Source organism: Pan troglodytes, chromosome 14 (assembly GCF_028858775.2).
Source record: "Pan troglodytes isolate AG18354 chromosome 14, NHGRI_mPanTro3-v2.0_pri, whole genome shotgun sequence".
Classification (NCBI taxonomy): Eukaryota; Metazoa; Chordata; class Mammalia; order Primates; family Hominidae; genus Pan; species Pan troglodytes.
Genome location: NC_072412.2, coordinates 33,587,217 through 33,595,119, shown reverse-complemented (window position 1 = coordinate 33,595,119; position 7,903 = coordinate 33,587,217).

Here is a 7,903-nt window from a genome sequence, read left to right as displayed (position 1 = left end):
TTCAGGAAGAGGTTCCTGAATGCCAGGCCAGATTTGACGGGGTGGCATAATTAGTATTTCAGCCACAGAGCAGGAGTTGATGGAGGTCCAATAAGGGCTAAGTAAACCTGTCCAAAGAAGTCAGCCTGGATAGGCTGGGCAAAATGGTAGACTCTAGGACCAAGAGCTTGGACAGAACACAGGGGAGAGCATCAATTGAGGCGCTGGATGCTGATGTTTCCCAGGGCACTCAATTGAAGCCCATCTGAACTCACCCACAGTCTAAGAAGCCTGTGAGGTTCTGAGCTGATTCAGAGGAGGACTGAAGTGCAGAGTGAGATCAAAAGTAAAGAATATAAGGAGCTTAAGAAGTGTAAACATAGAATTATAACCAAATCCATTTTAGATACAGCTAAAAGTCAATTCTTAGCTCTGCCATTTCCCAGCTATACCCTTTGGAGAAATCACATACACTTTCTGATTCTCAGTTTCCTCATGTGTAAAATGGAGCTTAGAGTTCAGTGGAATCCCTCATGTCTGACACAAGCAGGGCCACTAGTTGGTTAGTCAATCAGAAAACCACTTCAAGTGGCAACAAGCAATAGTATGTATTATACTCGAAATCCTTTCTTAAGCACATAAAATGTGTTTATTATCCAATATTTTCATGCAAGATTAAGGACTTTTCTTGAAATGTGGCCCACTGCTTAGAGTCCTTCCTTTTCTATGTTTTCAAAACCAATATCCTTGATGAATTGCCAAAGTTTTCTTATTTTTCTTCTTGTTTTTAAATGGACTGAAATAAGTTTAAGCACAGAATCCTCCTAGACCTTTATTCCCACTTCCATTATCCTCATACCTGTTCTTTTATAGTTGTCTAGATCATGGCTAATTTGATTACAGTGTTTTTTTTTTTTTAATTTTAGTGACTCGCCTTTAAAAAGAGTCCTTCCAGATTATTCAATTTAGTTTTCATAGAAATGACAGCTTTCTTTATTTTTCACTCTATTTCATTGACACATTCATTACTACTCTATTAAATTATCTAATTATAATTGCAACTGGTTTGTGAGGAAATGCAACTGGTGTTTGGTAAGCAAAGACCTCAAATGGAGAGAGCAAAAACTGGTGAACATTCAAGAAAACAGCCCTCCTGCTGGCTACGAACATCCAAACACATACAAAGAGAATGGAGAATATCAGTCATTTCAGTAAGTCTATTCATGTGAAGATATGTTAAGAATCCTCCCAAGGAACAATTAAAATTGTCATGAGAATTGAAGGAAAAGGAAAAGTTGAAGGTTTGTCAAATAGCTCAAACTTCGTAGAGGTTGCTTTCTTTTCTTTTTTTTCCCTTTCTTCTTCTTCTTCTTTTTTTGTTTTTTTTTTTTTTGTTTTGCTTTTTGTTGTTGTTGTTGTGTTTTAGAAAGACCAGATCTGGCTCTGTCACCCAGGCTGGAGTGCAGTGGTGTGATCTCAGCTCACTACAACCTCTGCCTCCCAGATTCAATCGATTTTCCCACGTCAGCCTCCCAGGTAGCTGGGACTCTAGGCATGCGCCACCGTGCCCAGTTAATTTTTGTAGAAACAGGGTTTCACCATGTTGGCCAGGCTGGTTTTGGACTCCTGACCTCAAGTGATTTGCCCCAGTCTCCCAAAATGCTGAGATTACAGGTGTGAGCCACCGCACCCAGCCAGAAGTTAATTTCTTTCTTTGCCTTCAGAAGCCTCCCAGGCTAGCACAGTGCCTTGCAGAATGATGACCCCTGTCTAAGGATGTCATCTTGATAATACTCAAGGCTGTGATTTAAATGTTCAGTTCCTTTGTGGATCCTACCTTATTGTTTTAAGGCTGACCTTTCCCAAGTCAATTTCCCTCACAGGTCTGGACAGTAAGTCTTTTCCTCCCATGCCCAGGACCATCTTGTTCAAGCTTGACACCCATGACTTTGGCAATGCACAGTTTTCTGTGCAAGATAAACTGGGGGAGCACTAACATCAGGCTTCCAGATAAAATTGCTGGGTAGTTTGCTCTTTTGAAGCCAATGGCATTTGGAGCTCTGGATGATTTTATTCCAGGACTATGGAGATATTTATAGCTGATCTTGATGTTCTATTATATTGTACAGAATTTTCAAAATGTCAAATAGGATGAAACGTCCAGCCATGTGTTGAGTGTACAAAGATAACATTGGGGAGAAGTCATTCTCTTCATTTGTAATTTACTTTGATTTAAAAATCACTTTCATACTGGTACAACAAAAGACAAAACTGTGAGGTAGGCAAGTGTATTCCCTTTTCTAATGAGTCTAATTTTTTTTTTTCTGGCTCAGAAGAACATGAACTGCACACAATCCTGAATGCTACCTTGTATTCTTCTAGGGAACCTCGTCTCTGATACATTTATGTCTGAACAGAGGGAAGAAATATTGAGAGCCCCATGCAATTGCCCACCACACGTCTAGGTGTTTAGAGAAAGGGTAGTTTCGTTCCACCAATCAACTGAATTGTATTGGAGAACTTGGTGTTATTAGGCCAGAAAACTTACTTTTTTCAGTGTCTGTTTTTTTCCCCCCCTTCTTATTTTGTCACCATCCCTTCCTGGTTATATATTTGAGGACTTCTGTTTCTCTGCTTCTTTGTGCAAGAGGTCTGGCTATGCCACAAAGGGCCTAATACTCTGTGTGAGGCTTTTCCAATTGCCTACCAAAGCCATAGAGAGAATCATTACACATAGCAAAGGAGCAGCCCGTGCCTGTTCTTCCTCTTCTACGCGGTCAACAGGAGCTGGAAACAAGCTCAGAGGTGGCCACCATCTCTTCTGGAGTGAGAGATAACCTCTTCCATCTAGAGTCTCTTGGGATGTGCTCGAACATGAATAAAGAATAGAGGAGTTTCTCACAAATGTGTGGCCTGCATGTTTGTGAGAAGAAGGATGTGGTATGTCTCCACTCGGGGATTAAACAAGCCCTCAATGCAGGAGACTTCAGAGATTTTTATGGAAAAAGAAATAACGTATCTGAGAGGGGTAAGGGAAGAAGAGGAAATAGGCCATCCAGGCCCCAAATGCAAACTTCATTTCTGACATCATTTGCATGCATTTGGCTGGGGTCAAACTATGGAACCCTGGAGGTTGAGGCCACACATTGAATCCCCCATTCTTTCCATAGATCTGACTGTAAGCTCACAGAATGAAGCTACTAGTCACAGGATGAAACTCTTGGAGTAACACACACCACCACATACAATCTCTATTTAAAACATAGAAACAAAACACCTGATAGTTTAAAGAGTGTGGCTTCTGAGTAAGAAAACAGAATCTTCTGAGTAATCCTTACCTTCATGAGGAGAAACTCATCATGTTTGGCCCAAGTTTATCTTTTTTCTGATGGTATGACATAGCTCTTGGGAACTATATTATCTTGACTCAAACAGAACAATTTTAATGATGAAACCAAGCCATTATCGAGGATTGCCTAGAAAGAAATAGAATTTTTATGGATCTGGAAAATAACTATTATGGTCTCTGCTTTATGTGGCATGATTGTCTTCTCTCTAGACTTTTCCCAAAAAAGGCCACCTTTTATTTCAAAGCACTTCAGGAAGTTATGGATATGTATCATTTTCTGAAGTCCATGGGGAAAAAAAGCCACACAGGAACAAATTTGATGACCTCAGAATGGTCTGGGTTCAAAATTGATTAACTGCTTATGTCAGTAAGCTTACCTTTGTTCTCTTTTACCATTAGTTAAAAAACAGATTTATAGCTGTCATAATGGCATAGTTCTATACTGCACACCTATCTACTATGTTGAATTAGAAATTTGAAGTGTAAGATTATGATGTTTTAGATCACAGAAGCAGCCAGGTAACCACAATTCTAACTTCTTTGAGAAGAATTGGCAGAAGGGACCTTTGCACTGCAGATTTCCCAGTATGAACTCCAAGTCACACCAAAAATTTCCAGTCCCATTTGTAACAAATCGTGTAGCCAATGTGGGACATGTCTAATTTTGGATGACCTAAAACTGCTAGATGGTTAATACTTCCGTGCTCAACCTACTATCCTAAAACAGGGATTCTTTTATTTCGAAAGGTTATTTTTAAATTAGTCTTTGGAACTGTGAGATTTGCAGTTTTTGAGTTTGTAGTTTCTAAGTGACTGATTATGGGTTTTTTTTTAGATACTTTTCCTGAAATAAGATGTAACTAGGGGACAGCTGGGACCTGGTCATAATCTCACCTTCTAACCGCAACAGGAAGGGCTGACCATATTAATATCTTCCTTGTTTAATAACACGTTGAAACTTTAAGCCTGTTTGGTATCTTTATTATTGTGTTTATTATAATAAACCTTAAATATAGAGTTAACAGATGTCCTATGATCACAGCTTTAAACTATTGCCCTGGCATCCTGTTTAGTACTCATTATGAATTTACTATTTTTAAATAAACTATTATAATTTACAGTTACATTAAAATAAAACTGGATGGGTTAGATAGACCCTCACTTTGTTTTTCCAGCTAGTCTCATCTTTCAGTGTGTAAGCTGTATGTGCAGTAAACACAGTTCTCACTTTAACCTGTGGCCAAATGGGAACCAGGATCCATGATACCCTGTTGTTTTCCACCCTTGCTAGATGCACTCAGCTAGCTCCTCCACTTTATAGTCAGCCAGCAGGGCACTTATCAATAAAATGAAGGGTACTTGGTCATTGGTAATTGCTTGGATAGTGGTAGGAGAAGCAAGTTGTGTTGTGGCCTGTGCAATGCCCTGTGAAAACCACTGAAGCCAGCAGACTATGAGTTGGTAGAGTCAGTGGAAATCAACTGGAAACAAGGAAAATTATAATTTAGATGTCCATAAAATATGTCTGGGAAATAGAGGTTGAGAAGTTCTGCAGTCAAGTGTAGCATCAGCCATCTGAAAACACTTGCTTAGTGGTTTTGTCAATAATTTTAAGGTGTAATCCTATTATTGCTTCTTATTATTTGGTAATGATTTTTCACTAAAGCCCTTTTGACAACAAAGAGCTAAAAATATTGAAAGTACACATTTAGTTAAAATTAAGGGCTGATTTTCTATTTCCCAAGAAAGTTGTTAATAAATGTGCGACTTGCACAGATTCGTTATGAAATCTTTACCATCCATTGTCGGTGCCAACATGTTATCACTAATCACATGAAAAATAGAAGATACGAAGTTGCTAAAGAAGCAAGAATATATACTTCAAAAATTGCTAACTATTAAAAAATGCCCATGGATGCAATTTAACAGGAGCAGTAGCAGGAAGTGTGTTAAATTTTCATTACATAACTTTCATTTAGATCAAACGATTGTTCCTATAAATTTATTCTACACATTTTAGATTCTGTGGTTTCCTGCAAATGTATGAAAAGTGAAAGACAGCTGTTAGTAAGTTGGCCCTATCACTGAAAGAATAACTTGGCAAACAATTGAAGAATGCCAGTTTTTTATTAGTGTTTTCAGGGCGATTCTAACAGAAAATCAGTCAAATTACTTCCAATAATAGCTTAATATTTTCAACCAATTTATGAAATCAAAATACAGCTTTGAGTGCTCATTCAGAGACAATACACCTGCCATTACTGCAAATTTTATTGTAAACTTACTTTAATTTGGTTTATTTTTTATTTACTTTGAAACAGGGCCTCACTCTGTCACCCAAGCTGGAGTACAGTGGTATAATTATAACTCACTGCAGCCTAGAATTCTTGGGCCAAAGTGATCCGCCTGCCTTAGCTTTCCAAGCAGCTGGGACTACAGGTGCATGCCAACACACTCAGCTACTTCTTAAACTTTTTTTTTTGTAGAGACAAGGTCTCGCAATGTGGCCCAGGCTGGTCTCAAACTCCTGGGCTCAAGTGATCCTCCTGCCTTGGCCTCCCAAAGTGTTGGGATCATAGGAGTGAGGCCACCGCTCCTGTTTTATTTTTATTTTTAAACTTACTTTGAAAATCCAATATTTAAGATAAAATTATTCTAATATAAATTTTAGTGGAGTATAGTATCATGGTAAAAAAGTTCTGCCTAGTTCTATCAAGCTGAATCATATTTGGAACTGGCTGTAATGCACACAGTACACTGATATCTGCAACTCACAGATATCAATCTGAACATCTTTGATTCTCAGTGATTGAAGTAGAAATCAAGAGTTGTTGAGGTTTACAAATATGTCTTATATTTATGGGTTGAGTAAGTGAATTACCTCATATTTGTGAAGAAGCTAATGTTGAATTTTGAAAAAGAAATACTTCATCGTGACAGTACATGTTTTTTTTATGGCCCAACACTAGTTTGATTTTAGAAACGCTGGATTTGAAGAGCTACTTTGTAAAATTCTTACAATCTTAGTGTCCCACAAAAAAGTGAACTTTTTTTGGTAAACAAGTTCAGTAAATTTTGGTTGTTTAAAATTACTTGGAAATCTTTCATCAAATTATTCAATGTATCAACTACTATAAAACTTTGTGTTTCAAAGTCAATTGCAATTGTTAAAAATATATCACGAATGAGAGGACACTAAAATTTATTACTATAGGAGCAGGGGAAGAGCTGCGCAAATTAAAAACTGAGAGATTGAAAGGTTAAAGTTTTAATTTGCAAAACCAACAATGGCTATTTGAGTTTATTGACTTCTGGGAAGAATTTTTGTCAGTATCACTACTTTTAATGGAATGAATTTCTATTATTGACCACAATGGAATTAAATTAAGAATGATTATAATTTTCAGCATTTCTGTCTGATGAAACATTCAAAAGAATCAAGTTTTGTCTTATAAAATATTTGCCAAAGAAAAGTTCTTTGAATGGAGAAAAACGAATGTGTAAAAATACTTGCACTAAATAATTACACATTTCGAGGTTTACAAAAAAGAATTGAAATTATGTTCCATCAGTAGACTTTGCTGTAAGCTTACCAGATGCTTCAGCATTTATGGATCTTTTATTTTTTTGGTTAAATTCCTAGTAGCTAAAACAGAGAAAATCTAATTCAGAAATGGAGGTTTTATGTCCATCATCCTTATCAATCCTTTCTTTCTCTCTGGAAGGTTTTTTAATTTTCTCTTTGTCTTCGATATTCTTTTTTTTTAAATATATTTTTATTATACTTAAGTTCTAGGGTACATGTGCACAATGTGCAGGTTTGTTACATATGTATACATATGCCATGTTGGTGTATATCTCCTAATGCTATCACTCCCCCCTCCCCCAACCCCACAACAGGCCAGGGCCTGTCTTTGATATCCTTAAACTTCACCATAATCTGTTTGTGTGCTGTTTTTTCATACTGGAACTATGTAAACCCTTTCAGCCTGAGGTTTTTTATCTTCTTTTAATTCTAGAAATTTATTTTCATTGTTTCTTCAAATATTTCCTCCTCTTCGTTTTCATTTCCCCATCCTTTAAAGCCTTCTATCTTTTGGATGTTGGCCTTCTGTTTCAATCTTCCATATATTTTAGCTTTTTTTTATATTTTACATCAGCTTAGTCTTTTCTGGTGATTTCTGAGATAGTATTGTCTTTCTGAAAAATATATTATTATTTTCACAGGATTTATATGACTACTTAACCCATCTATTGTATTCTTTATTTCAACTATGATTTGGTTCACATTTAATGTTTTCTCTTAACCTTTATTTTATGTGGCTATAAAGATGACCAATATGTAGTATTTTTCTAAAAGACTGTGAGATATTATGATATAAAAAGAAATGTATATTTGGTCTCTGCCCCTGGTTTCTGGCACAGAGCTTCTAAAACCTTTGTAATTTTCTGAGCTATAAGGATGCTAAGCACTTTTTTCTCCCTTATATTTGGTCTTTGACCATGGTTCCTGATACAGATCCTAATCCCTTGGAATTTCCTGGGTGATAGAAATGTCTTTTTATGAATGTGGCA